Source organism: Microtus oregoni, unplaced genomic scaffold (assembly GCF_018167655.1).
Source record: "Microtus oregoni isolate MIOR12 unplaced genomic scaffold, Mior012 000001F_ref0000356, whole genome shotgun sequence".
NCBI lineage: Eukaryota > Metazoa > Chordata > Mammalia > Rodentia > Cricetidae > Microtus > Microtus oregoni.
This window is the reverse complement of record NW_024543060.1, coordinates 50169627-50185393: the sequence shown is the minus strand read 5'-3', so window position 1 is coordinate 50185393 and position 15767 is coordinate 50169627. Positions and strand designations below refer to the sequence as shown.

General features: G+C 47.8%; 1 protein-coding gene across 6 annotated transcripts in view; it reads right to left on the bottom strand.

The window, feature by feature from the left end:
* Window positions 1-13443, bottom strand: part of Mbnl2 (muscleblind like splicing regulator 2) — a 155970-nt gene extending 142527 nt beyond the window's left edge. For all 6 annotated transcript variants that reach the window (XM_041672030.1, XM_041672048.1, XM_041672040.1 and 3 more), the window contains exon 1: window positions 13215-13443. The gene's annotated coding sequence lies outside the window, so the exon portion shown is untranslated. The remainder of the gene's footprint in view (window positions 1-13214) is intronic.
* Between the last annotated feature and the right edge of the window lie 2324 nt (window positions 13444-15767).

The following is a 15767-nucleotide window of genomic DNA, read 5'->3' as shown; positions in this document are numbered from 1 at the left end:
AGCCAAAGCCTTCCCGGCTCCTCTTCCAGCACAGGTTACACCCTCATGACCTGCACATGTGTGTGCATAGGTGAACAGGAATTAGCCAACGGTCGCATGTTCCCCAGGAGACTGCTATTGTATGGAACATACGGTTTTTTATCTCCTGCTTTGAACCAGTGAGGAAGGTGGGATGTTACGGACCAAGTCCAAGGTTTTCTGAGTTCTGCAAGACTGTAATAGGAAGCTCACTGGTGGTCCTCACGTCCACAACTCTGGCAACCAGGGAAGCAAGGACCAAACGGGTTCACAGGCTGTGATGCGCTAAGTCTCTCAGATAGCTGCACTCTACTCTCCTGACCAAGTGTGCAGGCCACACTGCCATTTTTTTCTTGCCTTCTAATTCATCAAAATAGGAGGTGCAGTTGAGAACAGTAAACAAGTCTGCGGCCACAGAACCACTGACTGGGGAGTTTCAATACCTCCTGGAGAAGAGCAAAACAGCCAGGCTTCTACAGCATCCTGAATGGTGACATTTTCCAACTCTGCACACAGAGCTCTCCCAGGCCAGTATTTCTACAACCATCAGCCCCTCAATTACTTTCCTCATCAATGATTTAATCGGGTCTGGGTTATATAACATACATTCTAGCCTGAGGTGGGGATCGGTGCTATTTAGTGGTCAGTGAGAAAATTAGCAGTTTTCATTGAAAAGGTAAAATTTCAGTATGGCAGAGTGTGGGCAGGGTTCAGTTGGCAGTTGGGGGAGGGGGGAAGGGGAGGAGACAGAGGCCGAGGAGGGGGAGCAAGAGCAGCGGAGTGGGAAAGCCAGGGGAGGAAAAAGAGGGCCCCAGTGTGTGGTAGAAGAGCAGCTTAGTGATCTTTAGGTTAAACATCAACCCGAGGGTTTTCCTAGCAGGAATCTGCCTCAAAGCAGGCCGCAGAGGCCTGCAGCATGCCCTGGTTTTCTGGACATTAACACCTGGTCCCGAGCAGGGAGCCAGCTGGGCACTTTCCTCCCTCCTTCACCCTGGGTCCTCTGAGCAGGCCCAAGGTAGCTGAAGGAGAGAACCAGAAACCCATCATGTCCTTGTTTCTCCTGCTTCAGGGAGGGAGGGAAGGTGGGCACCGCCCGCTGCTGACTGGAGCTAAGATTAATTAGTTCCGTTGGTGACCTTGGCGCCTACCGATGGGACAGCGGGTCTTTGGGTGTCTGAGGAAGAGGGCAGCCCCTCAGGACTGGGCACTACTGCAGACACAATGGCCGTAAGGGTGGAGCAGAGGGAGAAGTGGAAGCTGCAAAGTGGGGGTGACCTAAAATCTGCACGCCATCTTTGAAAAGCAGCTTGGTGGGTTCTTCCCGCCACGTGACACGGTATCTTTCTCGCTGCGTGTGTACCGTCTATGTCTTTGCCTGCTGGTTCCATCTACCAGTTTTAGACCAATGTCCAGCATGCTAGCAGATGTTTCCAGAGGCAACAGCAGCCTATTATTGCGGTAGACGATGAGAATTTAAAGTACTGTGGAACGCCCATCTGCTTTTCTCGTTGTGTTTGGACCTGCTCAAAACCCTTTCCCTCTCTGCTGGTTCACTATTCCACAGGGATCAACCGTGGGCTAAAACTGCCAGAACAGCGTGGTGTGTGTCTCGGGCTGCATAAATGGAAGTATTATATTCTGAATAAGGGCGGTGCCGTAATGACCCTAGCCGAAGCTTACAGCCTCTAGTATGCAAAGGACTGGCCCTCTTGGAGACCTGTGGCCTGCTTATGAAGAATACCGAGCGCTGAGACAGGGTGTGCATTGACCGTGATGGGAGCCAGACTTCCATTTCAGCACAGGGAAGAATTTTCTAAGCAAACATTGTGGTTTATGTGCATCTGAGGTTGTGCTGGTCTACTCTGGCTGGAGTCGTTAGAAACTGGGGTCGCGCTGGTCTACACTGGCTGGAGTCGTTAGAAACTGGGGTCGTGCTGGTCTACACTGGCTGGGATTGCGCTGGTCTACACTGGCTGGAGTCGTTAGAAACTGGGGTCGTGCTGGTCTATACTGGCTGCAGTCCTTAGAATCTGCTTGTTAGAGCTCTGGGAGCGACTGGATATAGATATGACCTGCACCAGATCCTCCCTTTCCCACTGGAAGCTTCCTTCTGATTTTCACCCAATGGTAGGGAAAGTGCAGCCCCATTCTACCGTGTCTACCCAAGCCATCTCCCATTCTGGTGCCTGAGTGCCCAGAGCAGGCTGGCAGCAGTTGCAGCACAACCCGTGGGAAGTAAGGAGTTAAAAAAGACCAAAGCTGTCCGATGGCCCCAGCTGCCCCAGAGGCAGCAGGTCCCTTTGATCCTGCCTCTTAATTGCAGCTCAGCTGCACCAGGGAACTTTAAAGAAAAGAAACAGGGAGACTTGAGAGATAGGACTTGTTTTGTTTCCTGAGGGGATGGTCTTTGTGGCAGATGCCAGGAAGCTGGTACTCCAGAGCTCCTGATGGGTTTCCTAAACAGGAATGCAGTCTCCCATCCGAGCATGGAGCTGAAGAAATACCTAGGAAGACTGAACCTATGGAGGCCACTTGGTAGGGATGCTAGGAGCAGACTTGAGCAGGAGACTGAGCAGGGAAAGGGAGCCATAACTTAGCATAGCAACAGGAGGAGAAGACCACAGACATCCACATCCCAGAGCAGCTACGCAGGAGTAGTGAGCATCCTTAGAGGAGGAAGGAACTTCCGGCAGGAAACACCGCACAAGAAGGGAAACGGAAGACGAAAAGTGTTCCTCGCCAGGTGGCAAAGGCAGATGATCCTAGCTGCTAGGAAGGCTGGGGCAGAAAGATGACAAACTCGAGACCAGATTGGACATTTTAGCAAGACACTGCCTCGAGACTAAAAGAGAAAGAACAGGATGGAGCTTAAAGGGTTTGCCGAATGTGAGAAAGACCCTGGGTTCTATCCCATGAGCACAAGACATGTTTCTAGGAATTCTCCCAATTAGCAATGTCAAAACAGCACAAAACTCCTCAGATTTGAATAGCTCTCTCTCTCTCTCTCTCTCTCTTTCACACACACACACACACACACACACACACACACACACACACACAAACACATGCACCACAGAAAAGTAACAAAAGGCCAGCTAATTCTCAACTAATAATGAAGATAATTCCCTGGTCCTGACCTGGTACTACACCAAGTTTCTTTGTGAAAAATGTCCCCTGGCTGAAGAATGACTTCCTGCCTGCAGAATATACCAGCTTTTGTCTGCTCTGTTTGGCTCCACGGGGAGTAGGTGTGCCATGGCCCTTTTCCTAAGCAAGCCCCCATTTTGCAATCCCCAAGGAGGCATTCTTGCCTGAGGCACTGAAGGCTGCCAAGGTGTGTCTCACCTTTGTTCTGCCCCTGATTAGCTTGTGACTTTGGCAGATAACTCTCTCCCCATGACTCCCTTCCTTAGGAAAACATTTTAATGGAAGGAACAGGCAGACGCAGCTCTCAACAGAAGCTGGCTATATAGTAGGCACTCAATAAGCTCGATACACATTTGCTCTGTTTCATTCTTAAAAGGTTATTGGTCAATTAAAATGCACGCCCCATCCCCACCCATCTGTGTGTGGACCAAACAGACCATCCAGCAGGAAAGACTTTCCCTAAATCGGTATAGCTTCGTTCCTGGCTCCAGGAGAGGGAGAGCCTTGCTGGAGACTGAGAACCAGGATGCACCCAGAGGAGGGTGGATTGACAGGAACACGAGGTATGAACATAACAAGATATAAGATCTCGACTCAGGCCTGGACTTTTCCCTGTGTGCTCTAAGGATGTCTTCATTTATGACCTGGAGCGTAAATGCGGCGTATAACACGGCACGTTGAAGGCGCACAGCCGGTCCTATATACTCACCACACCCTTTGGAGAGCATGGGGAGAGAAAGAGTGCTACATCTCAAGGGACTTAAAGACTGACAGTTCCCCAAACTCATTTACTGGGTTTTTAAGGTCTGATGAGGTGGACACATTTTGGCCTTTAAATTCAGCCACCACCTAGAAGAAAAACGTGGGGGTTATTCATGGCTGATTTCTAAAACATGTTTCTTAGGGAAGAAGAAATTAAGATCTCTGAAGCAGATACATAGACTCGGAGGCCTTGCCGAGGGCGGTGATCAAATGTCTTGGACAAGTTGTGAGTCTGTGTCCACCGTGACCACAGACATCTTAGGCATGGGAGATGTCCACATCTTACATAGTCACAGATGCTTGCTGTGCTGTCATCCCTGCCTTCATCTTTTCAGCCCTAGCTGGGGAGTGATCCGATCTCCAAGTGAGACTCGGCGTCTTGCAGAAGCTGCCTGGGCTAATGGGTGCTGGCCTCTACCCTACATGGGCTCTTCAGGCGAGCTATCCCAGACCCATCAACCACTGGCACGCAGATTTCCGCACGCTGCCGTAGTGCTGCAGATGCTCCCCAGTGAGGAGGATGAGTGGTACCATCATCTCCATCCTCTGGGAGCTTGTTAGAAAGGCAGAGGATGAGGCCCACCCCACCCCCACCCACCAGACCTACTGAATCGGAATCTGTGTTCTTAATAAGATCCCCAGGTGACCGTCGGGCACAGGAAAGCTGTTCTGTTCAGTCCTTGGAGGTATCTGGCAAAAGGGTACCAACCATGCCAAACACTTTCTCATCCTGAGAATTTGTTTCTATGCAGTCCTTACAGCTAGGTAGGTTCAAGAGAGACCTGCCAGACTCAGAAAAACAAGACACCCAGTGTCTAGTGACACCACACTTCGGAATCACCATCTTAAATAGTGATATCCTAAAAATATATATTTTAAAACGCAGACACAAAAGTCTTGATAATTTTGTTTTTAAATGTTCTACCTCTGAAAATCTATACATCTGAAAGATGAAGCCATGAAAGAAACATGTTCTCTTATCCACGCACTGTTCTGTGGCTTTAAACATGACTGAGTACAAATGTTTGCCTCCAAGAGGATCACTGCCAGAGACTCTTGCTCAAGAGGGTAAAATACATGTAGGAGGCTGCAATCATTAATTTTGATTGTCAACTGGTTGGAATCTAGAATTACCATGGCAACAAACCTCTGGGCATGTCTGTGAAGGAGTTTTGAGATTGGGTGAAGTGAGATGAGAAGACCCACCCTCCTAAAAGTGGACGGCACCATTCCAAGGACTGGGGGATCCTCCGATTTTCTTTTCCATTCCTGACTGTGGATATAACCTAGCCAGCTCCCTCAGGCCCTGCTGCTGCCCTGGCTTCCCTGTCCTGATGGACCATACCCTCAAACCGTGAGCCAAAATAAACTTTCCTTCCGACTGGTGCTTCCATTCTGTATTTTGCCCAGCAACAAGAAAAGTAAACAAATGAATCCCGTGGATTCATCGAGATTAGGATATGGTCAGCAAGGGTTTTGCTTACTTATTTTTTTTATTATTATTTTGTTCTTTTGTGTGTATTTAGTTTCCCAATTCTTTGTTAGCTCCTAGTTTCTTCTGGGCCACCTACTACTTTTTCAAGGCTCACCATTGGTCCACTGCCTGCTTCTCTTTATGTCCCTCTTTCCGCATGGGAGTGAAGTATCCATGACATCAACTTTAGTTTCAAGACAGCTGTCTCGGGCTTAGAAATTGGTAGCCTGGGGCCTGGGCAGTGCTCCATCCTCTCCCCTCTTTGTCTTTATCTATACGACAGCTCCACAGATACATCCCATAGATGCCATTGTTGGCGACAAGTACCATGTGGAGAGCTCACCGCTCACCATCTCTCTCCACCCCACTCCACTGGCTGGTCTCTATCTCTCTCCATCCACCTTGCAGTATGGCACGATCAGTATCTCTTTAGGGCAGAAGCTGTAATGTATCTCTGGCTCTTCGGAGCTCGGGCCAGCTTCTCTTATTGTCCTGTTATGATGTCTTTCGGTTCCTCTCCTTCACTTTTATCCACCTCCTTCCTACATTATGCCTGGAATATTGTAAAATTTTTGTCCAGAGGCATCACTCATGACAATGGTCTAACCTCTAGCCCTATTTTCAAATCCCAATAGAATCTTTAGGTAGTATCAAATGCGTATCGTAGGCTAAAAAAATTCAACTCTGCTGTGTGGCTTTTCAGCCCGACCCTACTGATTCCAACTGCCCCGTGCAGCCTGATTGCTCACTACCCTAAAATACAGACTCCTTATTCTGCAAAGTCAATCTGCTCATGGTCTCTGACCCTCACCACTGTTCCTCCTCCCTGAGTTTTTTGGCCCCTGAACTCCCCCTGCTTTTTTGATGACACACTCCTATGTCTTTAGGTCAGAAACAACCATCATAATAGTAGCTCCTCAATAACAATGCCAATATGACCTATACATCACCAACTACACATGAAAACTGACAGGTTAAAGTAACACACTAAATAATATATAAGCTGTACTCGCCCCTCACTAATAAAGAATCTTATCCTTGGCCTGGGGTATAGACTTTCCACATTAGAAAGGCTGATGTAGACAAAAATGCTGGCATTTAGAGCCAAGGAAGGGATCCTTCCTCCATGAAACCCTGTCTACCTTCCGACCCAGACACAGTTCTTCTTTCCCAAATTCTCAGGACGTTAAAACAGTAAGCGCTAAATCACCTTATCATGTGCACTTCCCTGGTACTTTTAGTTTGATTAATTGAAGCTTCCACTTAGGATGCCAGAAATTTATAGATTTTTTAAAAAGATAATTCAATCTCTTAATTAAAAACATTACTGTCCTCTCCAAATTGTTAGGGTTGGGCTCTGCTCGACTGTGTAACATACGTTATATGAAAGCTTCAAGTTAGAGCACAATGTGATTCACTTGGCTCATTCTTAGGCATAAATTTCCATTGGTGGAAGGACTAACTTTTCCACTTTGGGGCTACTAAAACTTGTAGTATATTATTCACCCCCACTCAAACCCAGTTTTCATTTCACTTGTTAAACAGGAAGTGGGAGCTGTACTCACTGGAGGAAATAGTAAACATGAAATCTGAAGTAGCATACACCCATAAGATGTCGCCGTAACTACTACATGTAGAATTTACCAGAGTGGAGACTAAGTACATCTGAAATTCCTAAAACAACTTCTCGTTCGACCTCAAGACTCAGCTCTAAGTTATTTACTTCTGTCTGTTACGTATTCAGCTGAAAGGCTACAGCTCTGGTTACTCATAGGACTTGGGAGTCTCCGAGGCCTTAGTTTAAGTCATAGGCAGGCCAGGCATTGCCACGGTGTGGCTGCCACCCAGTCTTCGGAGTTCTTTCTTCTGCCAGCAGACTGGGAGCACTGGTGATCAGGTAGGGCCCTGGCAATCTTCTGACGCTCCCATTGCAGAAGATATGTGTAAGGCTTGTACCGAATGTCCCCATCTTTCTACCACTTTAAGAGACGGAGTGAGAAGATCTCAGAGGTACAGAAGGCTGGAAGGTTGCTGTCATGGTGGACTTTGGTTAGTCCTTGGCCTGCAGGACATTTACAACTATTCATGGATCGTGCGTTCCAGAAGCATCTCACTGCTGTGGGACTGGGTATGGGTCAGCCTTGGCTGTATCTTAAAGCTACCTCTCCAGGGCCTTACCTTTATGCTGTCTAGGTCTAATACGGCTTTAAGAAAGTACCAGGTGGGGACATGAATCTAATGTCCTCACATCTAGTACTGGGGACATTAAGAGTTCTCTTTTTTTTAAAATTGATTTTTATTGAGCTCTACATTTTTCTCTGCTCCCCTCCCTGCCTCTCCCCTTAAGAATTCTTCTTGTGTTTACAAAACCTGAGTCAATCAACCTCAGGGAGTGGGAGAGAGTATAAAAGAGTACACACACACACACACACACACACACACGCCCATACACATGCAAGCTCTCACGCACACACGCACACACACACACACACACGCACACACACGCAAGCACTCACACACACACCCGTACACATGAAAGCTCTCACGCACACACGCACACGCACGCGCGCACACACACACACACGCACACACGCACGCGCGCGCGCGCACACACACGCACACACACGCAAGCACTCACACACACACGCACGTACACATGCAAGCTCTCACGCACACACACACACACACACACACACACACACACTGAGGCTCCCTATGTAACAAAGCATGTCTCTGAACGTCCGATCCTCCTGCCTATAGCTCTTGAGTGCTAGGATTACATATAGACCCCACTCTGCCTGATTTTCTGTGGTACTAGGTGAGAACTGACCCCAGGCTTCAAGGATGCCAGGCGAGCACTCTACCAACTCCAGACAAATCTAAGTGTTTAAATCTAGTAATAACTCATCTCTTGGAGTTCCACCCAGACAGCCTTAACCTAGGCTCCTACTTTAACCCCCCCCCCAAAACGCCAGCCAGAGCCCTTGTCAAGTGCAAGGAGCCCCACATCTGCTGTTCTTTGGAGCTGTGGTTTGCTTTTATCTTGTTCGTCAGGGTCTTCTCTAGCATTGTGCATGGCAGATAGCTCAGGAAAGAAGCTCACGATGTCACAGGGCATCTCCCAGTGTCTTTTCTCTTTCCACTAAGTTGACTTCCACCCAACAGCCAGTTTGCCACGGATGCCCCTAACCTGAGCCCAGCTCCTTCATCACTGGAGACACTGGGCTGATTTAGGGGAGGGAAAAACGTTCAAAAGAGAGGCTGAATTTTGAACCTTCTCTCTCAGTTCTATGCTAACTACATCCTCACACAGTTTGTCTTTGTCCAAAGAAAGGATGTTCAGGGGCAAAATCCCCCAAACCACCACCATCAAAACAACTTAAAGAGGGGGAAATCAACTAAAGCAAAACAAAACTCCTGCATTTATGAAAGAATGTGGGGACGTATAATCCCCCGGGGCAGCATCAGGTTTCCTCATAATTGCATCATGGGCTGCCGGGGGCAGGCAGCAGCTCAGAAGTGGGAGAGGGTCTAAGATTTCCTTTTGTTCTGGCTGGCATTTAAGGCTTTATCAGCCAAGTGCCCGTGGTCCCTTGCCACAGCAGGCTGAAGCTCTGGTTGCCGAGACTCCGAGAGCTCTCAACAGCCACCTAGTCTGGATATGCCAAGCACCCTGACACCACGGCCCGTCTCTCGTCTCTCTTTAGGTTAGCCATACAACACTGACGGTCAGAAATACAGCAGGGGTGAAGGAGAAGCAGATGATATCTAAAACTTAACGACCTTCCTAAAATCTGTGTTGCTCGGCCTCTAAACACCGTGTCGAGAGTAAAATCAGTATCTGACGATCAACAATGCTAACTTAGTATTAGCCAACAATGATGTTTCAAAGCCTTTGAAATGTGGGTTTTATGGCAGGTGTGTTTGTACTGAGACACTAGTGCAGGCACTAGGTAACCTGTGTTCTAACCAAACGCAAGAGCTGCCCGAAGAGTGTTCAACAAACGCTTGTTGACGGACAGACGGAATAGCTGACCCACAAGGCCTCAGACAATGCATTCTTTCTCAAAACACTGAAGTACACTGTTGGGTCCAAGACGTTCTGTCATATTGAGGGGGAGAGTAAGAGAAGGCCAGCTGAAAACCGTCCACCAGCCTGGGTCCTGGGCTCAGCCAAGAATGCTGGGGCCTTAGCAAACATACCTGTTTTTACTCAGCGCCTAGTGGAGGCGGGGCCTAGTGATGATGACGAAGCCCTTGGAGGCCCAGGCCTGAAGCCATCACCTTTGGCTCCCCACTGAGACTAAGGCTGCAAGGGACACTTTACACACATTTTCAAGAAGGAAAACAAAAACTGGTCTGACTGAAATGCTGGAAGAAGCAACAACATCAACAACAGTATACTGTCACTGACTGACAGAGCCCAGATAAAAACTTCTACTTCAACCAAGTTCCCAGCTCCACACAGCAGTGGGCCCATGTACCTGGCAGTCTGAGGGGCTCTTCCAGAAAGGAAGCTTGGGTTCCAGACCTTTGATTTGCTTTCGGAAGCCTCCTCCCTGCTCTCCTTACCTAGGGCCTCAGACTGGGCCTCTGTGACTGGAAAAACTGTCCTGTTCTCTGTGGGGTCATGACCTTGGGGTTCTTTTGTGCTCACCTGATTGACTTTTGACCTGCAGATCTGTCATGAGGGAGGCTCCTGCCTGTTGCCCTCTCCCACACTCTCACCCCCACCCCACCCCTGCCCACCTACTCCCCCCCCCCCCCCGTGCGCACATGCGCTCTCTCTCTCTCTCTCTCTCTCTCTCTCTCTCTCTCTCTCTCTGTCTGACAAGCCAGTAGTAGCTCTCAAGGACCCAATGGCCTCTCAGGGATAGCTCTCTGAGGAGGTGCTGGAGGTATCCAACTATGTTTTCTACAACCACTGCAGTCCCTGTGCCTCCTCTTCACTGACTAGAGCCCTTCACCCCCTGCATTGTGTCCCCTACCTACTTCTGCACTGTTACCATCTTGTCATCCTGGAAAACGTAAACACGTCAGCCTATACCTCTCTTCCCACAAGAGAATGCAAGAGGAAAGGGAGAGAACACACATCTCAGGCTGACCCAACGCCTTCTACAGGAGGAATCCGCCGAAGCTCAGTGTCTAAACCCTCTTCTGCCGACTCCTGGTTGAAATCCTGAGCGTCTGCTCTTGGATTTCTATGGCGCTCCCTGAGCGCGGGACTGGCTGGGAGCCATGTGATATTGATTTGTTTTCACCATGGCAACAGCAAATTAAAACAACGAGCAAAACCGAAGGCCGGCTCTTGGGCAGGGAGGCTGCACGACCAGTCTTTCACAAGCATCTTTTTCCCCCTTCCACCCAGTTCTCTCCACTTAGTCAAAGTAAAAATAGCACCGACCCCTTTGGGCATGACAGACGGCACTCTGATGCTGTCTGTGGGAAGAGGCCGGCTGGCCCAGCCTCTTCTAAAGCGTCAGACCCGACCCATGGAAAAAAGTCCAACAACCATGCTTGGAAATTTTGTTTGTTGGCTTAGCATACACATCTTTGGAAAATGTGTACCAACTTGACAGTGATGGGAGGGTTTTGTATTTGTGGCCTTACATGTCGACACCCCAAGACATTGCCAACCAGGTCTCCATACAGAGGACTCTTCCCTCTGTACTTCACCCAGCTCCCAGCACTAAGAGACAAACAACTTTTGTTACTGTCGTTTGTACAAGACCACTTTCCTAGGATTCTAGCATAAGACAAAGTGTGATAAGCATTACACGTTCTAGGACAGGAGAGAAACTGAGGTAGGCTTTTGCTCAAGGCCACAGAAGGTGGAGGGAAGGGAGGACAGGGAGGCTGGTAGCGGGGACTCCTGGGAACTGCAGTGTCCTCTAACCCAAATTCTTTCTTTTAAAGGCACCTCACGAAACGCTAGCCTTTCCCCTGATCTGTGTAACCAAGGCTGTCACCAGCGTGCCACCTGTGACACTGGGTTAACAGCACACACCATTATACTTTATTTCCTTTGAGCCATCTGCCCTAGAACATGGTGTTTTTCCTGTGAACGCCGCTGTCAACCACCAGCCAGGCAACCTTGAACTTGGTGGCATAACCTGGGCCTTAGATGATGGCTCCAGGGGAGCTGGGAGTGCCCCCCCTTCCCAAAAGTCCACACAGGTAGCCTTACAGAGCCGCACCATTTGAGAGTTTGACCAGAAAGAAAGTGAAATTCATTCTCCCCAAGGCTTTTCACTAGCCAAGCCAGAAGCCTGCAAAAACCCTGCGCAGACAGGCGGGTCGGAGAAGCCACCCTCTTTGGCCCCAGAAGGGGGATGGATGGGCTGTGGGTTTAAATGGGAAGACATAACTCAAGTCCTGCCAACCGGGAGTGCGAATGTTCCTGGCCTGGACATAGAGAAATATTCCTCTCCACAAGGCGAATAAAAGAACACCCAGCAGAAATAGTTGGGGGATGACGTCAGGAGTTCTGGGCCAGTGTCCTGCACTTCTCCTTGAAAGTAAAGGCAGTGGGTCTAGAAGAATCTACGTGGCATGGCCCTTCTTCCAGCAAACACTGCTGTCCCTCAGAATGGAGAGGAACAAACTTCCCCTTACAGAGATTGTAAAAATGTCTCCTGCTTAATTTTTTTGTTTCTCATTGTCACCTAAATATACATATGCCCTCAGAGATATTCTCCTACTTAATCTTTGTCTATTAAGGGGGAAGTAAGACTTAGAAGAACGTTGGAACATTCCCGGGGGTGGTGGTTAGGCGAGTTTTTTTTTTTTTTTCTCCTCCGCTTCGGTGCTTGCTAACTATTCTAAAAATGTTACACATTTATTGTAAACACATGCTTCCACGGCCTAACAAAAAAGCATGGTTTCCTCATGCCTGGCAGAAATTTCAAACGGAAAAGGGCAGAAAGAATTCTTTAACACAGCGAGCTCCTTCCCTTCTCCTGGGCCAAGTGTGTTAAAAATAAATCTGCTTCAACCTTTCTCCCGGCTGCCGCTGCTTCTCGGCAAGAAAGTTGATCTGGCTGGGCGTAGTGAGAGCCCAGCTTTAAAAGCTAGCCTGCTCTCATTAAATTATTCTGCTGGCTGTGTGTTCTCATTAAAAATGCATACAGATCAGATAATTGCAGTAAGCATTATTAACCCAGCTTTACTTTTGAATATAATGGTCCCACTTTTAAGCTGGAAACAAAGACGGAGGCTGCCAGGAAAAGCAATGTAAACATTGAACTACAGTGTCTAAGACTAGCCAGGAAGCTACCTCTGGCTTGGTGGTTAAAATGTGCTTTTGAAACTCAATTAAAGCCGTTGCCCTGTAGCACCAGGGTGGCCCCCAATTTATAAGAAACAGACATATTTCTGTTTCAAATGTTCAACCGATTATTATTTACCACGATTTTTTTTTAAAAAAATCTTAATTTTAAGAGTGTTTTCAAAGAACAGAATCCATGTAAACTTTATTCTGCAGCTCACTAGAGCAGTAAAAACATTCTCTAAGAAAACAATGGCCTGGATCTCTCATATAATTAAAAAAAATAATATATAAATGGGTCTGTTCTTTAAATAAATAAATAATACCCTCGGTTTTCTGCCTCACCCCGAACGGGGCGGCGTAGATTCCAGCTTTGCCATCTCTTCTTCTCAAATCCAAATGTTACGTAAAACTCCAGGGTTTCCTGCGAGTATTCCGTTCGAATTAGTGGAATCCGGTCTCCCTGGCTTCCCTAAGCACACACATGGAATGCAGCATACTGCAGCAAACTCTAAACATTAAAAGGGGGGGGGGGTGTCCTCCTACCTTGTTTAGCTCTGCTTGTCCTCCCCATGTACAGTAACCCCAAGAGCATCTGGCAGGACCGAGTGGCCGCGACTTCTCCACCGCATCATGAGGAAGGGAGGTCCATGCAAAGAGTTCTCCGTCCGTCCCTGTTTATTGTACTCTGCGAGCCGCCGGCTGTGGCTGGAAAATTTTACCTTCAGATGATGAAGCAAAGACAGTCTAAACTCTGTTGCTGTGAGCTGCAGCCCTTCCTTCCCACAGGCCCCGCCCAGGAGCGGCCAGCCAATCCCTGGCCAGATCGTCAGTCCTCCTCGCCTGAAACTGGTCCTCATAGGATGACTGACACAGCAACACAGCGCTGGCAGGGTCTGAAAACAGTGCGTCCATACTGATGGAAGAGGGATCTCCCTCTCCGAAGAAAGCAGTCACAGCACCGAGACGAAGTGGTACATAATTGGCAGAGCCCGCAGAGGGGTAGCTCAGACAAACACGCTTCGAGACAGCCAGCCCGGAGCTGGGAGTTGCGTCGTAAACACTCCGGGAAACACGAAAACTCCTAAGATGGCCAAGAAATACAGTTGTACCCCAAACTGAAGTCCTCCTTATGCCAGTTGACAAAGCGTACGGATATAGATGTAGATATAAAGGAAAGAATTCAATGTCTGTCAAGGAAAGTAATACCTTACGAAACATATGCATGCATTTTCCGTGACTATAACCACGTCTGAGTAGGCACTCAGGACCGCATCGTGCTTGCAGCCCCAGCACACAGCTCTTCTGGAGAGCAGCTGTCATTGCAGTGGTTACTTACTGGAACCCATACATCTTCCAGCTAAGTGCCCAGAGCATCAGGGACTTCAGTTGGGGAATGCTGAATGACAAAACGGATATCTGTCTATACGTTCAGCTTTGAGGCTGCTGGCTAGCACCCACGGAGGATCAGGTGTGCTGTAACCTTCTTAGATGACATTTAATAAAAACTCATGCGTCGGCCCACGGTGTCACTAACGCAGCGACAACTGCAGGAAGGTGGAGCTGGACTCAGAGCCATCCTCTGGTCTTAGGCTACTGAAGACGACCCGGAAGATGCTGGGATTCCCCCAAGAAAAAGCAAGAAAAGAGAACAGAAAGGGTTATCCCCCATCCCCCACCAGCACACAGCATTTCTGAAGGCTTCGAAAACAAAAACATATGGCATTTAGAAAACACAATAAGCACATATTTCCTTTCCACAAAACACAACATTTGAGGTCTTAAAAAGTTAAGTATGATGGTCTTGTGACTAACTCCAGGCAAGAACAAAGACCCTATTCATATGAAGGACTGGGCCTAACTATATTTTTATAAGCAACAATTTAATGTATCTGGAATAGAGCAACAAGGTGGAATGCAATGATTTTTATTTTTTTAATTTTTGCCCTTGCATCTTTGAAACACAGCATGTCTTGTGATTTGTGGACTAATTTTCTTCAATAGGCTATCGTGTGTTAGTCCTCTTTATTTTAATACCTAGTCTCATTTCTTGTCAATAACATCATTTGCAGGCTTTGGTTGAATCTGTTGAAAATTTAAATTAGCTCCATTCAAACAGGTGGAGAACCTTTTAGCATCAACATACCGATGTCGCACATACACTTGCGTGATCTCAAACGTACAACTAACCTTTCCCCATCTTCTCTTGCTTTTGGCAGCCTCATAATCTTATTCCTTAAGCTTTAGCCCCCATCAACCCCTATTCTCAGCCCAAGAAATTAAGTCCGGTAGAATTTTCCTCCAAGCTAGGCCAGAGCTCTGACCTATTCCTTGTATGATACAAAAGCTAACTGATGGCCTCTGGGATTTGGGCTCCTCAGCTCTGGTCTTCTTTGTTGCCAGACAGGTTTTTCTGAAGTCATGTAAAGTCATGTTCCTTTTACACTCAAACCTGTCCCTCCATAAAATCCCAATTATAGACTTTCAACGTCCTGCGAAATGTGGCCCCTGCCTTCACAGTCAACTTTACCCCTCATGCCTTCGGAAAGGAGCCTCCCTCCTCTCTACCCCATGTTTATTTCTTTCTCACCAAGTGCGGGGACCTCAGCTCACCTGTCATCCCTTTGTCAGACCGTCCTCATCCACACTAGCTTCTCTGATGTTCAAAAGGCCTTCTGTACTGTTCATTGTACCAGGCTATTTTAAGCCCTTAACAATGTAGCCTTGTACAGCTAGCTTGCCTGAGTTGCTCTTGCCGTTTTAGAAGGCAAGGTTTGTGTCCTACATTAATTAAGGGAGTGTACCTAAAACATCTGCTCACTGGTGGGCAGAGGCTCACTAGATGACGGCTGTCCCCACGGTCATTTCTGTGTCGGTCAAGAGGCCACACGCAAGCATGCTGATTATTTGTATCACAATGACATCATACGTACTCATTCGTACAAGCCAAAAACATGGCACTTTGTCCTGGCTTTCCTCTCCAACCACAATGTGAAATACATTGTCAAAGTCTGTCAAGTGTAATGCCTGAATATTTAGAACATTTTCCTTTGTTCCTTCTCTGTCAGTGTCCCCCTTGCCCAGGTGACTGACATGCTT